Source organism: Eupeodes corollae, chromosome 1 (genome assembly GCF_945859685.1).
Source record: "Eupeodes corollae chromosome 1, idEupCoro1.1, whole genome shotgun sequence".
NCBI lineage: Eukaryota > Metazoa > Arthropoda > Insecta > Diptera > Syrphidae > Eupeodes > Eupeodes corollae.
This window is the reverse complement of record NC_079147.1, coordinates 49080517-49095673: the sequence shown is the minus strand read 5'-3', so window position 1 is coordinate 49095673 and position 15157 is coordinate 49080517. Positions and strand designations below refer to the sequence as shown.

The 15157-nt window shown below is 33.2% G+C and overlaps 1 pseudogene; it reads right to left on the bottom strand.

The window, feature by feature from the left end:
* Positions 1-12528: 12528 nt before the first annotated feature.
* LOC129941544 (putative nuclease HARBI1) lies at positions 12529-13918 on the bottom strand (annotated as a pseudogene).
* Positions 13919-15157: the final 1239 nt, after the last annotated feature.

Here is a 15157-nt window from a genome sequence, read left to right as displayed (position 1 = left end):
ATTGCCTTGCAGCCATCAGAGATGCCGCCTCTGAAGTGCTAGGTTTCACACGGCCACCACAGCGAAACCCCTGGGTTGACGACGAATGCCGGCAAGCGCACTCAGCGAAACAAGAGGCATACAAAACGGCGTTGCACAAAAGGACTAGAGCTGCTCGCGAGCTCTACGAGCAGAAGAGGAGAGAGGAACACCGGCTTCTTAGATGGAAAAAAAGAGAGCATGAGAAGCGCGCGATCGAGGAGATAGAGGGATGTCCGTAAATTTTACCAAAAGGTAAAAAAAACCTACCAAGGGTACGGTCCACGAACTGAAGCCTGTAAAGACGATCCGGGGAACATCGTAGTAGAAAAGCAGAGAATAGGGAAAGACCACTTCTATAACAGTGATGACGAACCGAATTCCGCTGTAAGGGCGATAGAACCCCTCAACCTAGGCGACGCAGATCAACAATTCCGCCTACCCGACCTAGACGAAATGAAGATAGCTATATCCAAACTGAAGTCAAGCGAAGCTGCTGGGGCTGACGGTATCGCTGCCGAACTATTCAAAGCAGCAGGCGATGACTTGGTAGGGAGCATGCACCAACTCATCTCTAAAATATGGTCGGCAGAAAGTACCCGATGAATGGAATCTCAGCATAGTTTGCCCAATACATAAAAAAGGAGACCCTCTAAATTGCGCCAACTACAGAGGAATTAGTCTCCTAAACATTGCATATACGATCCTTTCTGCCGGACATTGAACAACGACGTCTTGGACAAAACGTCACAATGGACAGCTATAACTTTGAGGTACTTAAGGACTGTGTCAACCAAGGCACCGCTATTAATCAAACGAAGAATAATTCTTGCAAATCACTGCTTCTTTGGACTTGGAAGGCAATTGAGAAGTAAAGTCCTCTCTCGAGCATCTAAAATCACCATCTATAAGACACTCATCATCCCGGAAGGAGGAAGAACGTGTGAAGACATCAACCAACTTGGCGTGCGAAACTGGAGACAGCTAGCTAGGGACCGAGCTGGCTGGGGACGCATGTTAGTTGAGGCCCAGGTCTGCCCCGGACTCTGTAGCGCCACCTTAAGTAAGTAAGTAAGTGCTCAAGAGTGGTGTTAAACTGTAAGGCACTATTTTTATTAACACGTCTTTAGAATTGCTTGGTTGGCTATGCGGACGACACCGACGTCATCGGTCGCTTTAAGAAATCTGTTTTATTAGAATTTAAAGCTGTTCATGAACAGAACTCAGAACAAATTTAAATTCCAGTTGCCCTTTCTCGAAAAGGACAAAGTGCACATTTAGGTTTTACCAATTTGATGTAGTATTTTTGAAGATTTTCACTTTTAAAAGAAATTACGTTACCAAAAGTAAAAAATAATGTTTTCTAAAGACGAAATTAGTCTTAAGCCAATATTTAAATTTTTTCCAACATATATTAAGTGGTGTTTTTGAAGGTTTTTAGTATTCATGCCTTGAAGCGTCAAAATAACAATATTAATCAAATGAAAAATTAAGAAATACCTAGTTAAATTAAATGTTTTACGATTTAATTTTTAAAAAAAGTTTATTAATTTTACTAGCTAACTAGATGTTAGCCGGAGTATCAGATCTTAAGAACTAACTTATACAAAGTGAAAAATATTCTATGTGACTTAAAATCTAGAGTAAAAATACTAAGTCATCACTTTGAAATGTAAACACTCAATCGTGAGAATGTATCCATCAGATAGCATTGATCACAGTCGGATGTTTATATTTCATATCGGACTTAGGTTTGATATTTGATATACATTTAACTCCTCCCTTCTTTTAAATTTTTCGTCCCGAAAAATAAACTAATTTAATGTTATAAACATCCTTTCATCAAATTTTTTTACTGGGAGAGTTTTTAATACAATGTTTTCTGGTTTAGGTATTTCGTTAATTACATTAATTTCTTTTTGGTTTTTACCTTTTTTTGCAAGAATAATGATTACAATAATTATTATCAAAATGTACAAAACTATGTTATTAATAAAAGTTTGGTTGCCAATTGTTTTTATTTCTTCTATTTGTTTAATGTTTTCAAGATGTATTTGATCGATATTTAGTTTTATATATTTGATTCTGTTAATTGTCCTTGGAATATTGATGGCAATGGTACATAATTGGTTATTTCTTTTGTTATAAAATTTAAGTTTCCAAGATTTATTGAACAGTTAGAAATTTGTACAACATAGGTTCCATTTAATGTTCTTGTTTTGTTTTCACAATCATATAACTTTCCTTTGTAATTATCTATAAAAATTAAATTTTCTGTTTCTTGTTCAATGCTTGTTTTTGTGTTAAATATATAAGTACAATTTGCATTCATACTGTTTAGTAGATTGGAAATACAGGAATTTTTAGATAATTTGATAATTTGGTTTTGTTTACATATTAAAATTTCATGAACTTTTAAACAATTTTCTTTTATACCATACATTTCTTTTTTATTTGCTAATATATCTAGATAAGGAATCAAAATTTGTTTGTTATTTTTTGTAACAGGTCTTATTTTTAAATGGTTATAAATTTCGTTAGTAGTTATAGGCAATGAAATAATATAAAGAATCACTTCGCCTTTAATTGCAACGGAAGGGTTGCATAATTCAATGCTTGTGCATCGTTACCGTAAGGTAAATTTTCTATGTCATTTAAAATTTGTGTTAGGTCTTTTTTACAGAGAAGTTTAGAATTTACTATTCCCTGTTTTGCCCAATTTATTGCATTTGAAATGTCTTCTAATTCTTCTTTTAATATTAATAATTTATTAAAAATTGCCTGCATAAAATATTCATTAGGGATTTCGTTAAATTTCTTTAAAATAAATTTATAATTTTCTATTATCTTGTTTGTGTTATCTAGTATGTCCCTATTGATTACATATTGTTTGTTGTTGTTTCTAATTTGTTCGTTTTGTTTGTTTATTAAATCGTCTAGGTCATAAGCGTCTGGTGATCCAGCTAACCATTTCCAAGCGGATCCAATCCATTTAATGGATCTTCTATTGCGATGGGGTAATAAAAGTTGTAGTTCTTTTTCTATTTTGTTTTGTAGAAAGAGTATTTGTTGTTTTAATGGCGACGAATTGTTGAATTTGAGTAGAATGATTGGAATAGATAATCTTTGGAGTGTAATAAAATCTGTGAGGTTTATCAAATGAATTATTTTAAAGCTGCCTTCTGTTATTTTTCCTTGTCCTAATTTTAATGATACTATCGGGGAGTTATTATATTCATAGATGTTCATGTCCGCAAATATGAACGTTATACAGATAACGATTGATCTGAAAAGAGATATAATTAATCGTTTTTAATATTTGTTTTATGTATTTTCCTTCCAGTCATAGTTGTAATTGTTACTCTATGATCATCTTTAACTATTTCTTTAATAAATTTTTGTTTTAATTTTCCTTTTCTTCCTGGTGCTTTTACATAAATAATATCTCCGGGTTTATATTTTTTTGGTTTTTCCCTGTGTTTATTTTCATAGTTTAATCTTTGCTGCTGGATTCTTTCTATTAAATCCTTAGTTCTTATGTTTGTTTCTTCTCTGGCTTTGTTTAATTCTTCTAAGGAGTTTGATGGTTTTCTTCCAAAAAATATATTTGCTGGAGTTTCTTTTACTGTTGAATGTATCGTATTATTGTATCTGTCTGTTGCTATTGCTGCTAATTCTTTAATTGGTGTTAAATTATATTCCTTTTGTATACACCGTATTATTTCCTGAATTGTTGAGTGGACTCGTTCCACCTGTCCATTTACTTCACTTCTGCTTGAAGGTGTCAAATAAATGTTAATTCCTAAATTTGATAAAAAGTCTGTTATAATTGGGCTGGTTAAAGCTTTGTCTCTATCCATTACTAAGAGTTTAGGAGTCGTATAATAATATATGAGTTCAAATACTTTGTCTTTAAGATAAACTGCAGATTTGTTTTCTATGGGAAATATTTTTGTAAATTTAGAAAATTTATCTATTGATGTGAGAAATAGTTGGCCATCTAGTTCCATAATGTCAATGTGAACTATTTCAGTTGGGTAGTTTGGAACGGGGGTTCCCTGAAGTTCTTTTTGTGTTGGATGACGGTCATATTTATTTTCTTTGCATATTTTGCAATTTTTTAAAACTTCTTTTATTTTCGTATTCATGTTTGGGAAGTAATACTCTTGGATTATTTTTTCTTTATTTTCTTTAATACATCTATGAGCTTTTCTATGCTCTTGGTGGATTATTTCTAAAATTTGTTCTTCATCGATTAAATCTGTTACTACTTTTTGTGTAAATCTTATCTTTAAACTTTTATTAAAGTTTTCTTTATAAACTTCTTGTATAAGTTGCATTAACTTTTCTGGGGCTTTTAGTCCATTAATTATATCTGGTCTCATCTCATTCTTAAATATATTCTTTATAATTTCAGCATTAAAAAAGTTCTTTATTATAGTTTTCCTATGATATCCAGGATGTGGTAGTTCGTATATTCTGTCTTCTTCTTCACCTTCTATGATTATTACCTGATTTTTAAAGACATTGAGTGGGGCTTCTGTGCATATAATTAGATCTGTATTATCTTCTTCGGCACTGTGTTGTGTCATTAAAGTTGATGCTGGGTTACATTCACTAATATTCATTCTTGATAGTGCATCAGCAACGTGGTTTGTTTTTCCTGGTTTATAAATTAGCTCGTAGTTATATTCTTCGAGTCTCGCTTTCCATCTTTTTAATTTAGAATTATAATTTTTGTTGCTTAGAGAAAATGTTAGAGGTTGGTGATCGGTTATTATTTTAATTTTTTTTGCTCCATAGAGATAATTTCTTAGGTGGTCTAATGCCCATATTATTGCAAGCATTTCCTTTTCATTTGTAGCGTAACCTTGTTCTGTTTTGTTTACGCTTCTGGAGATGAAAGTTATCGGTTTATCTTTACCTATTTCACCTTGAGATAGTACTGCGCCTAATGCGTAGTTTGATGCATCTATTGTTAATATAAATGGTTTGTCAAAGTCGGGGAATATTAATATATCGGTTGATATCAAGTAGTTTTTTAGGTCATTAAAGGCTTTCCTTTGATATTCATTAAATTTAATCGGTACCTTTTTTATTGATTCTTACTAGTTTTTGCATGTTCACCTGATGTGAGAAGGGTTAATGGTTTTGCTACTTTTGCAAAATCTTTAATGAAACGTCTGTAGTAGGATGCTAATCCTAAAAATGATTTTAATTCTTTAAGGTTTGTTGGTTCTTGGGTATTTTGAATTGCTTGTATTTTTTTTTGGGTCTGCTCTGATACCTTTTCCCGAAATTATAAAACCTAAGTATTCTATTTCTGTTTTAAGAAATTCTGTTTTTTCTAGATTTATTTTTAAATTTGCTTTACTGAGTTTACTTAAAATGAGTTTAATATGTGAAAGATGTTCTTCAATAGATTTACTAAATATAATTATGTCATCGATGTACACGTAGCATATTTTTCCTATGCATTCTTTAAGTACATCATCTATCATACATTGAAATATTGCCGGGGCATTTTTTAATCCGAAAGGCAATCTGAGAAATTCATATTTTCCGTTTAGGGTAGAAAAAGCAGTTTTTTCTATGTCCTTTTCATTCATTAGTATTTGATGGAATCCTGACGTTAAGTCAATAGTTGTGAAGAAATTAGATTCTCCTAGATTCGCAAGAATAGTTCCTATATCGGGTATAGGGTATGTATTTGCTATGGTTACTGCATTTAATCTTTTATAATCAATTACCATTCTGTATTTTCTTTCGCCATCCTTATTTAGTTTTTTGGGTACAATCCAAATAGGAGCGTTGTATGGTGAAGTTGAGGGTCTGATAACATTGTCTCTTAATAATTTCTTAATTTCTTTGTCTATTTCTTGTCTCATACATACTGGGTATGGATATAATTTTGCATATATAGGGGTGTCTACACAGGTTTTGATTTCTGCTCTTACGTTTGTTACGGCAGTAATTTTGTCATCGGGATTAGTGAAAATGTTTGAAAATGAATTTAAAATATTATTGAATTCTTGTCTTTGTAAAGAGTTAAGTAAATCGTTATTTAAAACTGAATTGACGTCAACTGACCGTCTTATTTCTAAAGGTATAGTGATTCCTGGATGGATAGTTAAAATAGATTTATTTCTATCAATAATTGCTTTTAGCTCTCGAAGTGTATCATCCCCAATGATACCATCGAATGAAGTTAATGAGGGTAAAATGTAAAATTTTATTAAAGTATTGTTTCCATAAGTTGAAAATATTTTTCCTGATGCTGATTTTTCAATTTTTACCTTTCCTCCTACTGAATTAATATAAAAAGGTTTTTCTAAGACTATTTGTTTAGCAGTATGTTCCGGTTTAATGAAATTTTTGTTAGCGCCTGTGTCAATGAGAAAATTTAAACATTTTCCATTTGGTGCATTATATTTTATGTAGGGAGTTCCGCTGACCCTATCATGAGAAAATTTAGTTCCTGTCCTTGTAGTTCATTTATGTCATCGAATTCTTCATAAAGATGTTCTGAGTATTGTTCCATTTCGTTATTTGCTTCAAGATTGGTTTGGAATACTCTTTGTTGTTTTGGAGGTCCTGGTGGAGCGTCATTGTTTGGTATTGGTCTTTTATATTGTTGTGGTTGTGATTGCTGTTGTTGTTGATGATGATTTGTATTCCATCTATTTTGGTTCCAATTATTCTGAGGGCTCGACTGAGTAAATTGTCGTGGTCGATTCATATAATTAACTTGTCTAGTCTGAATGCTTCTGTCTACATCCATCGGTTCTGGTCTAGGTTGTCTAGGTGGTAGTACAGGTCTGTAATTATTGTGTTGTTGTCTATTCACGTGAGAATATAACAAATTTTTTTGTTGTTGGGTCAATTGATGTTGTCTCGATTGTGAGTTTTGCATTGGTTGCGAATACGTAAATTTTCTTGGATTTTGTACTGGAGGTACAAGAGAGTTATGAGGGACTACTATCGGATTAGTAGAATAACTACGCGTAAAATTGGTAGCTCTGTAACTCATGTTTTGTAATTCAAGACATGCTGAATATGCTTCAGGCAAAGATTTTGGATTTTTTATAGAAATGAGTCTAGATAAATCGCCGTTAAGGCCCCTGATGAAGGTATCTAATGCTCTATTTCTATGACCTTCAATAGTGTTAGCCATTGTTTCCAAGCTTAAACACTCGGTTTGAACTTTATTTATTATTAGAGTTAACTGGTGGTTTACTTCACCGAAATATTCGTCGATTGTTTTTCTTCCTTGATATAGGGAATATAGTTGGTATTCCAGTGTTCTTATATCTCGTTTGTCTGCATAATGCAGTGACAAACATTTCTTTATGGACGTCCAGTCCTCGTCTGGTATATTGTAGGCGATTAAAGCAGTGTCTGCTTCATCTGTAATTTTTTGTCGTATAGACCTTATAATTGCCCTATAAAGTGGCTTCTTTTTAATAACCCTATAATCTTCCAAAACGTTTTCAACTGATTTTACCCAGGAAGCGTATTTCGTCGGGTCACCATTAAAGAGTCGTATTTCTTTAACAGGATCAGGAATTCTGTTTTGGGATTGCAAATCCGCTTCAGAAGTTGGTCTGGCCAAAACTTCCGGTTGTTCGATTAAGAACTGGGATTGGGTTTGCATCTGCAGGAATTGCCTTTGCAATTCAGTTGTTGCTTTAATTGAAGCATTAATTGAACCGGTAAGGTTCATAATATCAGCTTTTAGCTGATCAACAGTTGTTTCTAATGACATTTTTGATTATCTATTTTCTTTTCTTTAACAATATTTATGTGTTTTAATTTTGTAATGCTCTTATTTATAATAAAATAATTTCAAAAAATATAGTTATATATAATAATTTCACCAATTTCCAGTTAAGTCCAGTAATGTGTTGATAGCGATCTTCCCTTGGAGATTCTGCACTGCTTTTCCTTTATTTTATTTATTGTTGTTGCTTGTCTTTCTTTTTCTTTTATTTTGCACTCTTTAAGCTTGCATTTATTTTGAACTGTTTTATTATTGTTTTTCTTTTTTCCACAGGTTTATTTTTTTATATTTGTATTTATTATATTTTCTTTTATCTTATCAATTACAAGTAGTTGTTTTTTCTTTTATTATTTTACACTGTTTAGACTTGCATGTACGTATTTTCACACAATTATATATTTATCAAGATCATTTATTTTCGTTGTAAATATGTTGTACTTATTTGAAATTTATTTTTTTATTGAATTTCGAACATTATTTTTCCACTTACACTAAAAAAAGGTTCCTAGTCATCGCAACGACTTAGCGGGGTAGCGCACGGAATAAACCCTATTTTGGTTCGAGAACCAAGCTATTCACTTGACCAAACCCGAATTTTTCCCGTTTGTTTGTGATTTTATTTTTTCGTCACGCACTACTAGTGGTTCGGCGAAATGGTACGGTTGTAACTAGTTATTTTTTGAAAACTTAGCTTAGCTTAAGGCTCTATACGTTGGGCGCCAGTTAAATTAAATGTTTTACGATTTAATTTTTAAAAAAAGTTTATTAATTTTACTAGCTAACTAGATGTTAGCCGGAGTATCAGATCTTAAGAACTAACTTATACAAAGTGAAAAATATTCTATGTGACTTAAAATCTAGAGTAAAAATACTAAGTCATCACTTTGAAATGTAAACACTCAATCGTGAGAATGTATCCATCAGATAGCATTGATCACAGTCGGATGTTTATATTTCATATCGGACTTAGGTTTGATATTTGATATACATTTAACTACCTCGTCTTAATTTTTGGAATAATATCAAGCTATTAAGTCTGTTTCAAGTCTTTAAGATGATAGCCTGATTTTAACTTTCCTTCTACCATTTATTTTCATTTAAATTCATCATAGTTTTTTATATAAAAAAAAAATAAATTAAAACAAAAAACACACATAAAGCCATAACTTCATGAGTCAATAGCTTAACTATTGAACCGATATAGTATTATTGTTGTTTATTGTTTTCGCAGGCATCAGCTCAGCAGCCGTAGTACACTATTTCAGGTGGAAAACTAAAGAATATGAAATAGCCGTATTACGGGTATCCATACCCAGCCCAACCCAACTCACCTAGCCTAGGTATTTACAAGCTAAAAATAAAACCATATAGCTTTTTACCAAAGAGCTTCGATTCCATTTGTTTGTAAGTGAGGAAGTTCTTTATTTGCACTTGTAGATAGACATTCAAAAAAAGAACACAACAACAAAAATAAATTCTGGAATAAAAATCCAATAGTACCTAGATATTGTTGTGTTTTGTATGAATTCTTCCCTCCACCACACCTCACGGCTTGTTGTTTTCTCGCATGTACTTTGGAACCTTTGTATACGATTGTACGGTACAAGTACCTTATACTCCTTGTTTTTGATTTCAAGGGATCTATATAGTTCATCACAATCCGAATCGAATCGAATTGAATCGAATCTAGGCTGAAGGACGAGCGAGGACGATGATGATGACGACGCAGTGTTTACATTCCGTACCCACTTACTCAATGCCCACTATACAATGAATTACCTTGACTTTCCTCCTACATACGTACAGAACATAGTTCAGTTCACATTCAGATGTGCTACAGAAGTTTCAATCCTTTTGTCGATGCGCCCCTCCCTCCACTGTCAAAGATACTGATATTTGTATGTATATGTATATTAGCAAGAGGTGCATCAGATTTTCGAAAACCCAAAGATACACACCACCAAGAGGAGAGTAGGAGAACTGTGGTGCACTCAATTCAAAACCCATCGACTCGATCGATATTACCTACCTTCTCGTAAACAGTGCCTTGTATACCCTATATTTGTATCGTATCGGGACCATTCAAATACGAAATACAGAGTTTTATTCAAATAAAAGTTTTTAGGATCAATTCTGTCTACATTTTCGAAGATAGATTAACAACGAATTGAGTGGTTCTTTCTCTCCCTTCTCAGATGATGATGATGATGATGATGACGAGAAGTGGAGAGACTAAAGAATGATTATTTGTATAATATAAGGTCACTTGATAGGTTATTTGAAATATGTACTTTTGTTATATGTTCTTTAATCGTACATATAAAATAATCACTATTAAAGAAGCTTATTGGTTTATAAAGTGAAGTGCACTTTTTATAATAGGATCATAGAATTTTGTGAGAGAGACCTATTTCATTACTTAAAAGATGGCATTTCAATAAAAGCAATTAATTTTTTACCTCGAATACTGTTTTGCAGTTAAAATGCAGAAGGTTACCCAAAATTTATCCAAGGTTTTGAATTTGTCTCAATTTGTTTAATTAAAGTGTTGCCAACTGTGTAAATAACAAACATTTGACAGCTGACAGTTGATGAAGAGAAAGAGAGAGATTTTCCTTATGTTTACTAAAAACAAAATATACTTTGAGACGATTTAACCCTGAGACTTAAAATCAATAAGATAACGTGTTTATAGTACAAATAAATAATATCGAGTAAGGTTTGACTTTCAATAGGCTTTATTTGACAGATCAAGCGTGACTGCGATTAAATTTCTTTGTCATCAGAAAAGAAATCACACCGCAACAACATCTAGAAATTAATCAGCAGTTTTAGAAAAAATCTCCATTCTGTGAGAAGTGTTGTTGTGGTAAATTTTACCACAACAAGTTTCACCTCCCTTGTGGCTAACCACCCTTAACGAATTCTTACTGCGGCCCCGAAATTCTAGAAGAGTTTAGTAGAAACCTGGACCATCAGCCAGTGACCTGCTCTCCTAGCATTTTGGGAAAGCAAATTTAACAGGTCTCACCAAACTGTGCGAAAGGATTCCATACCAACGAACTGTGCGACGGTTGGCCCATGTATTGGTTGAATAAGATCATCAAGGCATGAAGACGATACCCATGCCCAACAATGTGTGCAGGAAAGTCACACCATCTGTAACTTAGTATGGCCGAGTGCCCATCATAAAATATTAACGATGGAAAATCACCCCAAGAATATTTTAATAACTATCACTTTAATTATAGGCTTGGCTACCGACCTTCTTCAACACGACATAAGTAGTTTTTCCTCAACATAAACTTAGCGCGTCTAGGTACTCGGTAATGCGAGGAATTCCACACGATTTTCCAGGAAGTCTTGGCTGGAATGGGTTCGAAAGTGAAGAGCTGGGGCCCAACTCTGTAACTCGATTCTACAAAGAAAATGTGCGAATTCGCAAATTTGGTACTCTGTAAATCTTATAGAACGCTACAATGTGCGAAAATCGAACAGTTCTAGTAGTGCCAAGTACTTTTTACGCACTTTCGCATAAACGGGGAACTACCGAACTCGTAAGTAGACGCCAAATTGTAGCAAAACCTCACAAAATTATCCGTCATCAAATGTGTTGGCGAAAAGAACTGTGCGAAAGTATTATTTTTCAAAATGTAAGTAAATATAAATTGAAAATTAATAATTTATTGATTTTATTTCATTATTATTGTATGTGCATGTGTTTTGTATAGGGAATCATCAAAAAATCCGAACACGAAGACATCACAATTTGAACTAATGGTGCAATTCATGACTAGCCATTCAGATTTGGCTAAAGGATATTTAAAATCTCCCGAGGCAAGACAAAAGTCCAAACAGTTGTGGCTAAATTTATCTGCAAATTTGAATGCTGAAGGTCCTCCGCAGCGTGATGTTGTCGGTTGGAAAAAGGTAAACTAAGTTCCACTTTTTTTAAAGCTATGTACCTTTTTAGGTTTTGGCTGATTTTAAAGTTCATACGAAAGCTAAGTTACGAAAAAACAGAATAAATATATCCGCAACTGGAGGTGGTCCACCTAATTATTTTTTGTATGCTTTAGAAGAGAAAGTAATTGAGTTGCTAGATTTAAATCAAGCAGTTGATGGGATGCAAAGGTCTCTATGCTTCGGTGTTGCACATGAAACAAATTCAAATAGCCAGCTCGAAGACTATACAGAAAGTGTAGGAGCATCCGTGGTGGGCATTGAAAATGCTGATGAAGAATGTATATTTGATACTGCCGTCGACTTTGAAACAAGTCTGAATACTCAGAGGGCTGAAAAAGAAAATATACCAAGACAAAGAATTACACCAAAAAAGCGACAAAATGCATTACTTGAAAATCAAGTAAGCCATCAAATCGAATATCAGAACAATATGTTTATGGCTATGAGGGAAGTTAATGATAACTTAAAAAGTATTGTGAAATATAAGAAAAGAAACTTTGAACTTAATGAAAAAAGTACACACTAAAAAAAGATAAACAAAAATTTGCAAAAGAAAAGTTTGAGTTCAAAAAATTGTGTGCAATAGAAAAAAACAAAAATTTGGTATTGAAGTTAGAACTAAAAAAAGAAATATTAAAACTTAAGCAACAGCAAACTTTTAACATTGAAGACTGTTAACTTGTAGACTTTTTATAGTAACAAAAACAAGTTTTTTTTTTTTTGAAAATGAAGTATTTTATTTATTTTTGTGATATCTTTTAAAGTGAAATTCCTTATTTATGTTTGTTTTTGTTGAAATAGTGAATTGATGTTTACTTATTTTTAAGTTGATTGATTTAATAAAAGTAAAATATTTATGAATTAAATAAATCGTTTCTTATATTATTTCGAATCCTTTTTGCTATATTGATATATTCTTCGTTTTCTACATAATGTTGATCTGAGCTGAAATGATCACTAACATCTTCCAAAACCAGATCTTGATTTGAATCAGGTAACTCAACTTTATATTTTAAACAGATGTTATGAAGAGCGCAACAAACATTCATAATCTGAGTGACCTTCTCCGGTGTATAGTGAAGTTCTCTTGCCGCCAAAAGACATCTGAACCTTGCTTTTAAAACACCAAAAACGCGCTCAATAATTGACCTTGAAATCGAAAATTTTTCATTAAATTTTGATTCGGCAGATCCTTCGCTTGCTATTCTGTATGGTGTCAAAATCCAAGGCTCCAAAGGATACCCTGAGTCTCCTTAAAATACAATTTTTAGTAGTATTTTATTAATTTTTTTTTTCAGTAAATTTAAGACATACCTAAGATCCATGACGACCGATCACCTTTTTGAAAGTTTCTTTTGAGGAAAGCCCTTTCAGCACTTAGTCCCCAGATGTGATCTAATGATCTGGATGTGGGTTCCATCGACAACACCGATCACACCGGGTATTCGCGACTTATCCCAAAAGTACCGCTTCGATTTTCTTTTTTCCTCCTCTGTCATATTAAAGTTTATAAACTTCGGACAAACAACCTTTTCTATAACAGATAAAACTTCACTCATTATTTTCGACATTGTTTGTTGTGCTAGTGCCGCAAATCTATCTCCACCGATTTGGTTTTGATATCCGCCTGTCGCCAAAAATTTCAATGTTGCCGATAATTTGATTATATTCGGCACAGAAGTTTGTCTTCTGGAAATATTTAGTTCTGTGGAAATGCTATTTAATATGAATGTAAATGCATCCTTAGACAGGCGGTAATTTTGAACAAAGCTGTAAGTAAACATAACAAAATGTATTTAAAAAAAACTTTTGAAATAACTTCAATGGCACAACCTCTTGTCGCTGAGCTCCAATATATTGGAATTATCTCGTATCCATCTCCTTTGTATTTGTTGAACTCTTTCCTCATTTTCATTTGACTCCTCATCAAACCAAATTCCTACACTATCCATATTTAATTAACAAATAAAAAACTATGTTGGAATAAATTTCGCGCTTTGAGTTATTAGATTTTCTCTTTTTATTTTTGTTCATGTAATGTCAAATAAATTCGAGCCTCGTTCGAAAATCGCAATTTTTCTAGCAATTCCTTGGCATTACTGGCATTCGATTCTACTTTCATAGGTAGTGCCACTTAAAAGTAGAATCGCAAATGATTTTGTAATAGAATCAAAAGTAGAATCGAGTTACATAGTAGGGCCCCTGAACTCACTCACAGAACTACGGGGTAATCGCATCACCTCTTTAAAGAGATCGCGTGCGATGAAAGATACCTGGCTTTTCGGTCGCACACCCCAATCTTATGGATGGAGGAAGTTGCGGGACCAAGACAGATCGATCACCACGCAAAAGATCCCAGAGGATTGCCTGATGGCAAGTAGCCGGAAGGGTCAAGCTTGCTATGATGATGGCCACTTTTTTTGGATTACGCCCGAAAGCGAAGATTAAGGAAAATCGTGTGAACCAAAGTTTTTGAAAAAAAAGGACATTTTTTTACGATAGTTTTTTTTTAAGTTTTAGTTAATTGAAGATTTTGTTCTGCTGTGAGGAAATTTGTTGAGGAAGGACTACGCTGTTGGAGAAAGTCAAACAAAGAAGCTAAGTATAGTGTTTTCATTTGTGTCTTAGAATTTTGATTTTCTTCTGGTGTCCTTCTGACCTTCGCGTCAAATATCTGTTTTTCCGGTACTACGGGAAGTGGTTAACCGTTTGATTTTGTTGTCTTTTGTCGAAAATTTTCTTGGAGTGATTTTTTTGGTTGTGTTTCTTTTTTTTAATTTGTTTAATAATTAATAATTTTCATTGATATTCGTCATACCTTTTTTTTACCGAGATCTGACCTTCTGTCAATCTCAAAATCTCTATTTGTAATTTCGTTGTTATAAAATATCCTGGTTGCTAACCCCGGCTACGGCCCAGGTTTTCCTCATCGAAACCCCCCCCCCCCGCCCCCTTAAGCTGAGCTACCGTGCTTTCAATACTTTTATTGCTACCTGTGGTGAATTCTTTCACCTGCTTGACATACCGACTGACTTTTCTCATAAAATGTCATAATAACTCTCGCGGAACATCGGCGGTGTACAACTCCGATTTGTTTAGTTTTAAATAATTTAAAATAAAAAAAAAAAACAATTGATTTAATTCGCGTATATTGTTTAAAAATAATCGGAATTATATTCCGTCCGTCGTCGGGTCGGTACTCCGGTGAAAAAAATTCACAACAGTGTTTTACTTACGTTGCTGATAATCAATATACTAAAACCACTTTGTCAATAATATTTGTTAATTTGATACCCCGCTTACGCTTACAATTATAAATGTTACTGACGAATTTATTCATCGTCGTTTTCAACAACATGCCGTATTCTATAAAAACGTAGAAAATTTAACTTT